This window comes from Toxorhynchites rutilus, chromosome 2 (genome assembly GCF_029784135.1).
Source record: "Toxorhynchites rutilus septentrionalis strain SRP chromosome 2, ASM2978413v1, whole genome shotgun sequence".
NCBI classification, from domain to species: domain Eukaryota; kingdom Metazoa; phylum Arthropoda; class Insecta; order Diptera; family Culicidae; genus Toxorhynchites; species Toxorhynchites rutilus.
Genome location: NC_073745.1, coordinates 334,912,036 through 334,926,281, shown reverse-complemented (window position 1 = coordinate 334,926,281; position 14,246 = coordinate 334,912,036). Strand labels below are relative to the sequence as shown.

At 39.5% G+C, this 14,246-nt stretch overlaps 1 protein-coding gene across 1 annotated transcript in view; it reads right to left on the bottom strand.

The window, feature by feature from the left end:
* Nucleotides 1-14,246, bottom strand: part of LOC129771579 (epsin-1) — a 280,095-nt gene that overhangs the window by 94,760 nt on the left and 171,089 nt on the right. The gene's annotated exons all lie outside the window — the stretch shown is intronic.

Sequence of the window (14,246 nt, the reverse complement as noted above, 5' to 3'; positions counted from 1 at the left end):
ATTTAAGATTTGTTCCATTTAAATTTTTTTTTAAATAATATAAATGATTAATAAAGTACTTTAAGTGGCGAATGAAATATAAAGTTTAGAGTTTTTCTAATAGAAACAAGGAAGGAATTCAAGTAATCAAATTGTTAGTTTAGGAAATAAAAACTCAATGGAGCCATCGTTCTTTAGGAATAATGCACTATTGCTTTGCTTTTAGAGCCTGTAACGTAAATCTCGTTTAATTATAATGTTGAATCTTTAATTAATAGATCTTTATTAACTGTAGTTTGATTTTCCAAGAAGTGTTTTGTATTGCTCTCCATTTTTTCTCAATTCCATTTGTGTTGCCTTGGATTTCTACCGCGTTATAATAGCTCCGTTATGCACAGTTTACTATAGAGCAGGGTGGCCAAACTTTTGGGCATGACGGGCGACTAAAGTGCGATTCACATACAACATCCACGAAACGTTCACGTTCCGTCCCGTCACGTTGCGTCAATTCTTCTTCCAAGCAGTTCTTATGCAAACATTAACATACAGCGGCAACGGCAACTTCGACTTGTCGTTGCTGGTGTATTGCATGGAAGAATAATTGACGCAACGTGACGGGACGGAACGTGAACGTGACCTGGATGTTGTATGTGAATCGCGCTTAATTGTTCAAATGTTAGACGGCGGTCTACTAAAGTTGACTGTGTCAAAAAGTGATTAGAAAAAAAAGTGATGAATGTAGTACTAGAGAATAAAACATAGTTTCCCTCCTGTACTCGCGCGTAAAATCATAACCCGTATACTCGCGCACGTTATCACAATTCTTGTCTTTGTAATTTTGCTATTGTGTATTTATAGGCGTCATTTGTATTTATTTGTAAAATAATAATAAAAAATAAAAGTTATAATTAAAAAAAAACACCAGAAAATACTTTTTCTTCGACTTCATCGAGTTTCAATAGTCTTTTAATTCAGCCTCCTCATTTTGTTTTGATGCTCGAGTATAGGAGGGTTTTAATTGCTACGCTTTTCATTCAGCCTCCATCAGGAGCGTTTGCACAATATCAGTGTCGGTCCCTCTATCGGAAATATTGGACCCTATTATGTAATCGAATGGCTAAAACACCGAACAAATTTTCGTATTTTATAAATCGATAGAATCTTATCGAATCGAGAGAAATAATATTCCTGGAGAAAACTGTGTTGGAATCGTTCCTAGTGATAATGTTTTGCATTATTACAAGTTATGGTCGAACAACTGGATATTAAATAATTAATCTGAAGGTAAATATTAGAACGGAAACTTTAATGAAGAAAAATCTACTCTTACAACCGATATGTTTTATTACGGTTTGCATAACACCGTATAAAAAATTTACGGCAAGAGGTGGCATTATAAATTAAATCTATTGCGTTTGGAGGTGGCACTCCTAGACCAGCTGGCGAGCGCCTAGGAATACCTACGCGGGCGACCGGTAGATCGCGGGTGACCGGTAGACCGCAAACTACCGTTTGGCCATTCCTGCTATAGAGCAATTCCACGTTAAATCAACTGGTCGCCGCATCGGTTCATTTGGATATTTTGCTTCAAATTTCATGCATGCGTCGATGGCTACCCGAATCACAAGTTTCACTGTAATATCTACATATCTACAATACTTGACCATTTTTTTTAGAAAACCGAAGCCAGCTGTCTGTTCAAAATATGTTGTTGACGATGTTTTCCTTTGCAAAATAAATCAACTTTTTGGAAAACAAAAAAATTAAAAAATATTGGTTTATCTATTTAACTATAAATTGAATTTGGCGGCTAGTGTTGCATGGAAAATCGCAGAACTGAACTTTTATGGAGTTATTTATTTTTAGTCATAGTCATTTTTATTGTCACGAGACTTTTATAGTTATTAAATTATAGCTATGTCTAAAACACGTTCAGAATGAAAAACTAAGCTTACCTCACATTTCCTTGCAAATAAATAATTTATCAAAAACTTGAATAAAAATGTTCAAAATTGATTTTTTTGTAGATTTTGTAGGTTAATAAAATAATAAAAATAAAATATTTGGTGTACCGGTAAGTTTCTTCGGTTTTACAACAGATGGCGTAACTTGATTATTACCCCAGTAAATCAAATTTCCAGACATTAGTTGGAAAGCTACTGCCATTGCGCGTCTTTTTCAGTTGCGTCTGTCAAAAAGTTGAAGCGTTAACAACATAGTTTTTTACCACTTCGAATATGTCGTACCAACGAGAGTGTAACTTCATTACTTCAATATGAAGAAAAAAGCTGCGGAAATTCATCGCATTTTGGTGGATGTTTATGGGGACTATTAGAGTGCCAATGGATGTATGGGAAGAAAGTGACCCTCGAATTTTCAAAGCGAACTTGATTAAAAATATTGATTCCCACGAAAAACTACCCTATGAAAATATCAGCTCAATCATTTACTAGTGTCGCACAGCGGTCAAAGTTTGAGTTTTTTGAAAACCGAAAAATTACCCAAGAGGGGAGTAATGGAAATCGGGGTTCTCCAAAAAAAATTGTTAGTGCCAAATGTCTTCAAATTGCATGAAACGTCGAGATCTACTGTCATCTTGAAATTTTTTTTTGTCAAAAATCGACACTCTGGGACGTCTGGTTTAGGGTGATAATGCAAATCGTCATATCTATTTTTCATAGGGACTCCTTGCGAAATGTTGATTTGCACGATAAAATACCCTCTGCAAAATATTGGCTTATACGGACTTCATTTACTATTGTACCAGATCTCAAAATTGAAGTTTCTAAAAATCTAAAAATCACACAGTCTACTGTCATGACAATAGATCTCGACGTTTCATGCAATTTGAAGACATTTGGCATCAAAGTTGGGTGATTTTTCGGTTTTCAAAAAATTCAGACTTTATTTTAATTTTTTAATTTTATTGTCGTCAATCTAAATTGTAGACCGATACATTCTTAATACTACTTAAAACTACTTACTTAAAACTAAAAAATCTAAAGAGAGCTGGCTGGATAATTTATTCGTTTAATTTAAAAGACGATTTTAACAAGTTACAGAATCAATTTTTTTTTATTTATTTATTTCGTCAAACCAGCGTAGACTAAATATGCTGCCCAAATATTACAGTGAAATTTAACGATATCTTATGCTATTCAGATAGTCTTTGAGCATTGATCTTGACATGGTTACATCAATTGTTTCACTGTGTTCGTTACAGAGGCTCATCATACGATTAATAGGACTATATTTGGCATAATTCGTTCTTCGATAATCTATGTAAAAAATGTTAGGGTTTCTCAGTGCGTAAATGTTAGGTAATAATAAATAGAATCATGGCAGAGTTCCGACGTTCTTTTAGGCTTTTAATATTGATTAGCATACAGCGTGCTTTATATGGAGGTAGATGATATGAAGACCAGCCTAGTTTACGAAGTGCAAATAACAAAAATTGGCATCTCCAACCAAGTTTGCTTCCCATACTTCTGCAATTCCTCTGTCATTTTTTATCTGTCCATGCGACAAAAAATCCATGGAATCCCAGATCACCTACGCTCTGATTTTATTCCGCCGATATTTTCGGCAGAATATGGGAAAGTTAGATCTGATAAAATGTTCTTTACTGACGGTTCATTCATAAACGGGTCCACTGGCTTCGGCATCTTCAATGAAAATTCTAGTGCCTCTTTCAAACTCAAAGATCCTTGTTCCGTGTATGTCGCTGAACTGGGTGCGATATATTACGCATTAGGGATCATTGAAACATTGCCCATCGACCACTATTTTATTTTTTCAGACAGTCTCAGCTCATTAGAGGCAATCCGCTCAATGAAAGTTGATAAATGCTCATCTTATTTCCTAACAAGAATAAGACATCTATTGAGTGTTTTGGCCGAAAAATTATTCAAGATTACCTTAGCATGGGTTCCCTCTCATTGCTCGATTCCGGGGAATGAGAAAGCGGACTCGCTAGTTAAGGTGGGCGCTTTAGAAGGCACACTTTTTGAAAGGCAAATTGCTTATAATGAATTTTTCCACATTCCTCGTCAGTATACGCTCGTAAGTTGGCAGCGCATGTGGAGTGGTGATGAGTTCGGTCGTTGGTTACACACGATTATCCCTAAGGTCTCGACGAGTGCAGGGTTCAAGGGATTGAATGTAGGTCGTGATTTCATTCGCGTGATATCTCGGCTTATGTCCAATCACTACAACCTAAACACGCATCTCTATCGCATTGGGCTCGCAGCAAACAATCTTTGTGATTGTGGCGATGGCTACCACGACATCGAGCATGTTGTCTGGTCGTGTATCCGGTTCCATGCTGCTCGCTCTCAGCTCTCTAGAGCACTGAGAGCACAAGGCAGACAATCGGATATCCCCGTCCGGGATATCTTAGGTAGCCGGGATCCTGATCTTCTGCTTCATCTATACCTGTTCCTCAGAAACGCCGATGTCAACGTTTAATGATGTTTCCTTCGTTGTGTCCCCGTTTCATATCCCTCCTATCCGATCGATAAACTTTTACTTAGTCGCGGCAATACATACACACACTCTTTACAGATGCACGGGCCGAAGGTTGTGCAGTCCACTGATTATTCAACAAGAGCCAAAGGTTGTACCGCTCATGACAACTCTACACGAGCTGATGACTGCGCCGGCTAGTGACCATTCTATCCTGGATTCCTCGAGTCGAGAAAGACGCACCACGCTAGATATGGGGTACAGACTAGGGGGGCGTTGCTGATTAATGGTCAGCTGCATCCCAATAGGAAGTATCATGTGTCGGGCACACGTACAGAGCATCGAAGACTGCGACATATCAATTATGAGAACACTTGTAATACTAACCTCGAGTCAACCGCGAGTAATCGGTTACATATTACTAACATAGTCTAAGCAAACATTGTCAAAATATTGAACTCCCGGCCCCGTTAGGCTGACGCCATATGAGCCTTAATAAAATATATATTTTGGATAAAAAAAAAATTGTTTTTGTACAGATTCAATTCTGTCTTCGTGTGAAGTTATGTAGGGGGACCATACAATACTACAGTATTCGAGAATTGATCTGACGTATGTAATATACAATGTTTTTATTGTGTACGGATCGTGGAAATGGTAACTAAAGCGTTTAATGAAGCTCAACATATTATTTGCTCTATGGATGATTGTATTATAATGATCTACGAAGGTTAGTTTCGAATCTAAGATCACACCTAAATCTCTTACTCGTTGACATCTACTGATGGGTTGATTACCCAGTATAACACCATTGTTCAATGGTGTTCTTCTCCTTGTAAAAGTAATCAAAGAGCATTTCCTAACATTGAGCTGCAATAAACTCTTAGTGCACCAATTAAAGGGTGTGTCACATCAAATTGCATCACGGAAAAAACGCTGTAGAAATTCGCCCAGTAGACCGATCCTTTTGAAAATGTTAAACAGTAAAATAAAAACTATTAAACAATTTTTGGCATTTTCTTTTTATTCATACTTCGAGCCCAAGCCCGTATGCTCGCACCTTCCTCTTTACCCCGTCCATAAGGTTCTGTACAACGTCAGGTTGTAGTTTTTTTTGAACAGAAATCCATTTTCTCTTGAAGTCCGCCTCCGATTTGACAACTTTTGGGTTCTTCCGGAGGGCCTGCCGCGACACTAGTAATTGAAGTCCGATTGAGCTGATATTTTGTAGTTTTTTCGTGGGAATCAACATTTTTAATCAAGTTCGCTTTGAAAATTCGAGATGGCCATTTTCATTGGCTCTCTAGTGACCATCCTCCAACCGAGCGAACGTGTCAGACGTGGTTTGCACAGTGGTAATTTTGACTTGGAAGACGAAGAACGTTCCGGACCGCCAAAAAGTTTGATGATGGAGAATTGGAGGCTTTACTCGATCAAGATCCGTCACAAACGCAACAAGAACTTGCAGGTACACTTGGAGTAGCTCAGCAAACCATTTCCGATCGTTTAAAAGCAATGGGAATGATCCGAAAGATAGGACATTGGGTGCCGTATGAATTTAAGCCACGAGACGTCGAACGCCTTTTTTACACGTACGAAAACTACTCCTACGGTATAAAAGAAAGGTTTTTTTTTTGCATCGAATCGTTACTGGAAATGAAAAGTAGTTCCATTACGACCTAACGTCGAGCAACGTATGGATACCCTGGCCATGCATCAACATCGACGGCCGCGCGGAATATTCACGGCCAGACGGTTATACTGTCTATTTGGTGGACCAACTGAGTGTGGTGTACTATGAGCTGCTAAAACCGAATGAAATCATTACGGGGGACCTCTACCGACGACATTTGATGCGTTTGAGCCATGCACTGAAGGAAAAACGCCATAATACGAGCAAAGAAACGATATAGTTATATCGCAGCACGACAATGCTCGGCCGCACGTCGCGAAACCGATCAAAACATACTTGGAAACGCTGAAATGGGAGGTCCTATCTCACCCGCCGTATTCTCCAGACATTGCTCCGTCCGATTACTACCTTTTTCAATCGATGTAACATGGCCTAGTTGACCAGCACTTCTCCAATTTTGATGAAGTCAAAAATTGGGTCGATTCGTGGTTAACCGACAAACTGGCCGATTATTCCCGCAAATGGATCCGTGAATTGCCAGAAAGATGGGAAAAAGTTGTGACTAGCGATGATCAATAATTTGAATATTAAATTTGAAACCATATTTGCAGAATAAAGCATTGATTTTTGAAAAAAAATGAAGAAACTTACCGGTACTCCTAATAATTTATTGAACCCATAATTTAAACCCTTTTCTTGATCAATCAAAAATACTCAGGATGAGCGGAAATGTGGAAAAATCCAGAACAGGTTTAATTTTGAATATAGATGTGAATGCATTCTTTTTGAAAATTTACTTGTCCTCGTGGACTGACACCTCTCCCTTGTTGTGGTCAACCGTGATTATCGTAACCCCTCTCCACCCTAAAGCTGTCCACGTGGTATGTGGACAGCCCCTCAGTTATACAATTTGTCAAATATATACCAGAAATTTGTGTTTTTAAAGAAAATGCTTCATTTATCAACTAAATTTATAAAACGTTCGAACGCCTGTTTCATCACCGGGAATAAGTTCGTTTCATCACCGATTCGATAACACTGAAGAAATTCGTGACGCAGTTACATCGTACTTCAAAAAGTTGGACGCTACGCACTTCGCGCTCGGAATAGAAAAACTCGTGCCACGCTATGAAAAATACCTCGAACGTTACGGCGATTATGTAGAAAAATAGAAAATAAAACGTACATCACGAAAATCACCTTGTTTTTTGTCCTAACTTTATTTTTCCGCGATTTCTGAGGCACTGAAACTTATTTTTTGAACGACCCTCGTATTTCGTCACATATAATATATATGCGATACGAAAAAGAAAATTTTCATTCATAATTTTTATTTTGAAAGCATGTTTAAAAATCCATAATCATTTTCGCCTCCCAATGAAAGGCCACGAAGCTTAATACCGTCCACGCGAATATACTCTTCAAAATCATAATCCGAATTGGTATCCGATTCCAATATTACGAAAGCAAAAGAAGCAAGTTTTCCATTTTCATAGTCTTTATTTTTAGAGTCTCCAAAATAGTACTCGGAACATGACAGTTCAGTATAATTGTATTGGTGAACCCGAGTGCGAACCCGTAAAACATCTCAGTGCAATCCCAACAGTTTTCGGGTATTAATTAGTGCGGAACTAGGTTAAAATTGAGTGAATAAAAAAAAAACAATTTGACAGCAGTTAGGTTGGAACTCGTGCGAGCCTCGGAACTAAGTATAAAAGAATTCGTTATTCAGCTATTCCATGGCTATCCGATATAGTGGTCCTCAGATTTTCGTGAAAAGTTTTGTTCCTATCGCTTGTTTTGTTCCTTATCACAAAATATTAGACCCGTATTTTTTATTTTTTTCATTAGAGCGCCCATTTCCATTTTAGGGTGGTTCGAAAAATCAGTCCTCCTCCTTCTTTCAAAAAATGATTTGTTTCAAAACTTCATTACTTTTGACCCGATTTAGATGATCGACATATCAAATTAAAGCCAATTAACTACTTCTTTTTAGAAAAAAATATTGCACTGGTTATAATTATGGATTTTGTTTTCGTAATTATTAATTGTATTTATTTTTTATATAGTTTACATGGCTTTGGACTAGAGGGCGCTATATTGTGGTTTTTATTGTTTATAAGTAATTAGGTTCCAAATTTACCCAATGGTTCGAAGAATAAATTTTCCCTCTTGTTTCCAAAAATGACTTTTTTTTAAATTTAATAACTTTTGAACCACTAGATCGATTCAGATGAACGACATATCAAATTGAAGCTAATTAGCCAGTCTTCTTTCAAAAATATCGCGATTGATTTTGTTTTTATCATTTTTGATTACATTTGTTTTTTTATAGTTTACTTGAACAAATATAGAGGGCGCAATATTTATTTAATTTTTAATTTACTATTACTATTACTATTACTATTACTATTACTATTACTATTACTATTACTATTACTATTACTATTACTATTACTATTACTATTACTATTACTATTACTATTACTATTACTATTACTATTACTATTACTATTACTATTACTATTACTATTACTATTACTATTACTATTACTATTACTATTACTATTACTATTACTATTACTATTACTATTACTATTACTATTACTATTACTATTACTATTACTATTACTATTACTATTACTATTACTATTACTATTACTATTACTATTACTATTACTATTACTATTACTATTACTATTACTATTACTATTACTATTACTATTACTATTACTATTACTATTACTATTACTATTACTATTACTATTACTATTACTATGTGCAAAGGTAGTTGGGTGAATTGATTGGTAAAATTATGTATTCTTATATGATGTTAAATCATAGAATCTCAAATTGTTAAAAATGCGCTCCGGCCTTCCGAACGTTGTCCCATTAGTAGCTGGAGTCCCAACGCTAGAGTCCAGCTATACTAAATCATCACCACTCGTCGAAAAACGCCAAAGACCCTTGGAGTTTTGGTTGAGCACAAAAGCTAGCCTCCTACGACATTTCGAGGAAGTTAAGAAGAGCTGTGCCACCCGTTTGAATCTGTCGAACCTATTACCAAACCGCATCGAAGCAACAACAGAAAGATCGGGCTACGAGTGGCCAAAGCTATCATCAGCAGCCGCCTCATCTATGGTTTGGCTGGAGACAAGCTCCTAAAAACTCTGGTGCCGATTTTGGAGAGGCACTACGAACTGTCTCTGACCTCCTACCATCAACACCAGCTGTCCCGATATTCAAACATTCAAACCAAATCTATCCGACCATTGCCTTGACACCTAACAAAATTGTATTTGATAGTGATTCTATAGCAGTGATAAATTTTAGCGGAAATACTTGGAGAATAACCAAAAAAAAGGTAAGTTACGGTGAGAATCGCGTTTAAAATATTTGAATAACACCAAGTAATAATTTACACTCATATTCGAACAATTTAAAACTGCATTCGGGCAAATTTATCGATTATCTGAATCGATTCAGTAGTTCATTACTTATGAATTTTTTAATAAGATCATTTTTGAAGAAAACGAGGAAAAATAATTTTTCGGCCCATCGGTCAATTTTGAAAAATCATTATAATCTTTCATTCCAATCGTGACCGTGGAAGAGGACAGGAGCGGATATATTTTACTGTATCGCGCAAAGTAGACGGAGAGGTAGTCGGTAATAGTTACCTCGTGGTTGGTGTGCTAATGGTTTTTTTTTTAGCTCTTAGTTAGGCATTAGCAAATTAGAGACAATATTATAATGCCCTCCTGTGCATTCGTCGAAGAAAGTAGAGGTAAGCTTCAATGGCATTTACGACATGTGGCTAGATAAAATAACCAATGTGGCATACGTGTGGTTTTTTTTCTCCGTTCTTTGTGGTGTGTGCATTTAGGGCAAGCCGCTTCTGACCCCACGATCAGCTTTTGGGATTCCATCGCCGCCTATATCCAAAAACGAGGCCGCGCAAGGACGCTTTGGCGCGAACTTGCTCCCGGGAGAGAGACCGCACGAAGAACACGTGTGCGGTGGTGATCACGCCTTAACACCATCGGTTCATCATCACCTGCATCACCAACATTTGGGATCATCTAGTCGTCACCGGCGATAAAGGTGGCCGCGTATACAGCTGCATAAGCGAAACGCCTCGCTTGAGAGGAACTCCGCACGACGATCGCGTGTGCGGTGGAAATCTTCAGGATTCGCCGCCAGCATTCACCACCTGCGTTCATCATCAACCACCCCATGAGTGGGGAAAAGCCGCCGGCGGAAAATTCACCAAGTAAAAGGTCGTGAGTACCGTTCTAAATATATACCCATTATCACATGCGCATGTAGGGACATATCCAAAAATAAGAGAACAATAGAGCCACACTAAATGCCACCCTACTAACAATGTCACACGCACTAAGCCACACATTTTGAAGCATGTTAAAATAGCACAGTGATGATGATAAGTTCATCAGAATAAAACGAATGCATATAGGAATGGAGGATTAGGTTAGTGAGAAGACGCGTCGTATTCTGAGCTCGATGAGTCGAGGTTCAAGACTCAGGAATGGAATGAACGAAATTTTGTTATATGATAGGATGATTGAATATTGAAAACGTAGTATTATGATTTGTTCTTTTTTTTTTTTTATTAAATATCTATGCATCGCTAGAATTGAATTGGCGTTCTGTTTTTTTTTGTTATGAACAATAAATAACGTTCAATGTAGAATTAGAAAAAAATCTGATTCATTTACAGGCCAGCGGTAGCCTAATTACCGACAAACCGTGTTTAGTTTGAAATTAGGTCACGAGCCCAGGATTGGGACTCCTTTTCTTTTGTAGTACATTCATCAACCCCCGTTCCTCGACCTCTGAAGCTAGTTTCTGTGGGAGTAAATGACCACCTTGTGCAATTTTAATTCTGCGTGTAACCCAGCCCTGATGTTCATCCCTATGTTCACACCAATACTAATGAGACAGCGGCGAGCTTGATTATGCTTACGCCGCCATTTGTTTTTTTTTCACTCTCATACCGTCCTTTGTAAAGAGCAGACAAATAAATCGTTTCATTCCCGTGTTATTAATATCAGTTGCTTTTTATTTCTGCTGGTGTTCCTTTTTCGGACTATTTCGCTCTTCGTTATTTTACCACAGGTTATGTGGCCCAGCAAGTGAAAATAGTGAAAAGGTGAACGAATAAAGAAAACATTTTGTGACGGTGAAAAAAAAACGAAGCGTGGACATTTTTTTTATTCGCGAATTTTCTCGATTCCACGCGGTTGATCAAAATGGCGGAAGCGGCTAAGGTTTCATTCCCCAAGTTGAACCAGCAAAATTGGCCATCGTGGAAACAGCGCATGGAATGGTTGTTGGAGAAGGACGATTTGTGGGATGTTATAAGTGTCGCAGCGCCGGAGCCTGTCACGGTTGAGTGGCAGAATAAGGATCGGAAGGCTCGTGCGTGTATCGGGCTGTTCTTGGAAGACAGTCAGTTTAAGCTGATAAAAAGTGCAACCAGTGCGAAGGGAATGTGGAACGCTCTTAGGGAAAGCCACGAGAAAGCAACGATGTCCACTATAGTGCATTATATGGGTTTGCTTTGTGGTGCAAGTATGAGTGAGAGTGATAGCATGGAAGATCATTTGAATTCCATGGAGGAACTGTTCGATAAGTTAGCAGCGGCCGGACAAAATTTAGATGTGCCGTTACAGATTGCGATGATTTTTCGCAGTGTTTCGTCGTCGTATCGTTCGCTTGTACAGAGTTTGCAATCGCGCGCGGATGCAGACTGGACTGTTATGTCGGTGAAAGCAAGTTTGCTAGACGAATACAATCAGCGGATTGAGCGCGGTGAATGTGTTTCGCTAGATCTTAAAGCGATGAAAACGGATGCGAGTCGTGAACGAAAGGAAAGGTTGTGCTTTCACAGTAAACGACCGGGACACTTCAAGAAGGATTGTAAGAAGTGGTTGTCAGCAAAAAGTGAACAGAACAAACATCGGGAAAATAAAGATGGGAGCTCGAAGGACAAAAGTGCGAAAAATAAACAAGCTCACGGAGCTGGAAGTGCGGTTTGTTTTATGGCGGGCGGTGGTCTATCGGGTTGGATTATCGATAGCGGTGCGACATGTCATATGATCAGTGATCGGTCGTTTTTCGTAGCGTTGAAAGCGTGTGCGGTTTCGAATGTAACTCTTGCGGACGGTAAGAAGACCGGCGCTGGTGGTTCTGGTCACGGTATCGTGTTCGGTGTTGACGGAAAAGGTGAAAGTGTCGAGATTACGCTGAGGGACGTGTTGTATGTTCCGGAACTCGATGGAGGGTTAGTATCGGTTAGTCAGCTGGTCGCGAAGAAAATTGTTGTGGAATTTAACAAACAAATATGCGAAGTGAAAGATCAATCTGGTGAAACTGTCGTCGTCGGAGATGAGGTTGGTTGTCTCTATCGGTTGCGAATGGAACAGGGTGCCATGAAGGTTGGCGGTAGCCACGAAAATTGTCAGCATCTGTGGCACAGGAGAATCGGTCATCGCAGTCCCGAGGTTTTGCGTACGATGAAAAAGAAATAAATCGGTAAGCGGATTCCATTTTAGTGATTGCGGTATTAGAATCACTTGTGAATGTTGCCTGAAGGGCAAGTTGGCGAGGAAGCCGTTCCCTGCCAAGCTCGGGAGAAGCACTGCACGCCCGTTAGAGATAATCCATACCGATTTATGCGGTCCCATGGAAACTGTGACTCCTTCTGGCAACCGTTATATAATGACCCTAATCGATGACTTCAGTCGTTATGCGATTGTGTATCTGCTGCGGAAGAAGAGTGAAGCTACGTCGAAAATAAAGCAGTATGTTCGCTGGGTGGAAAACGTTTTTGGTAGAAAGCCGCAGGTGATTCGTTCAGACGGAGGCGGTGAGTATATGAACCGCGAACTACAATCATTCTACGAAAGTGAAGGAATTAAGGCACAATTTACGACTCCGTATTCACCACAACAAAACGGGGTCGCCGAAAGGAAAAACAGATCGTTGCAGGAGATGGTGATTTGTTTGCTGGCGGATGCGAACATGAGCAAGCTGTATTGGGGCGAGGCAGTGATGACGGCAGCGTACCTGCAGAATAGGCTGCCATCTCGAGTAGTCGAAGAAACTCCGTTTGAACTGTGGACCGGGCGTAAGGCGGATATAGGGCACTTTCGTGTTTTCGGCTGTGAGGCATACGTGCATATTCCAGATGTAAAGCGGTCAAAGCTGGACCAGAAAGCAGTCAAATTACTTTTCGTAGGTTATAGTGAAGATCACAAAGGTTATCGCTTCCTCGATAAATCTAATAATCAGATAACCATTAGTCGTGACGCAACATTTCTCGAATACGGTGATGGTTCGGAACAGCAGCAGCTCGATGGAGTCCAAGAGGAGTTGGAACAGGTGATCGAAATCCCGTGTCAGACTTCGGGGCCGGAAGAGGAACTGTATAGTGACAGCAGTTTCGAAGGCTGGGACGATGCGACGGACGGTGAAGAAAATAGTGCTGCAGAGCCGGATTGTGTTGATAACGAGGAAGAGCGAGAATTACGACGTGAAGATCGACGATCGCGTGGTGTACTACCGAGTCGGTATGATGATTTCGTCGTAGGTGTAGCTGAGTGTTCACTGGAAGAACCGACGAGTTATAAGGATGCTGTGAAGATTTCTGAGTGGAAACAAGCAATGGATGCGGAAATGTCATATCACACTGCAAACCAAACGTGGGAGCTTATGCAGCTACCGGAAGGGAATAAATGTGTAGGATCGAAGTGGATTTTTAAATTGAAGCGGAATGAGGCAGGCGATATGGTCAAACATAAAGCGCGCTTAGTCGCTCAAGGGTTCAATCAACGGTTCGGCATTGATTACGTGGACGTGTTTGCTCCAGTTACTCGTCTAGTGACGCTTCGGGCTGTTTTGGCAGTTGCTGGTAAACGGAGGATGTTTTTGCATTACTTCGATATAAAGACCGAATATCTTAACGGAACCTTGGAGGAGGAGGTTTATATGCGGCAACCTCCTGGTTATGAAGCTGCAGGCAAGGAGAATTTGGTTTGTCGACTAAGGAAAAGTATATATGGGTTAAAGCAAAGTACTCGTTGCTGGAACCGAGCTTTGCATGATGTGTTGACTCGCTCGAACTTCACGCAATGTCAATCCGATC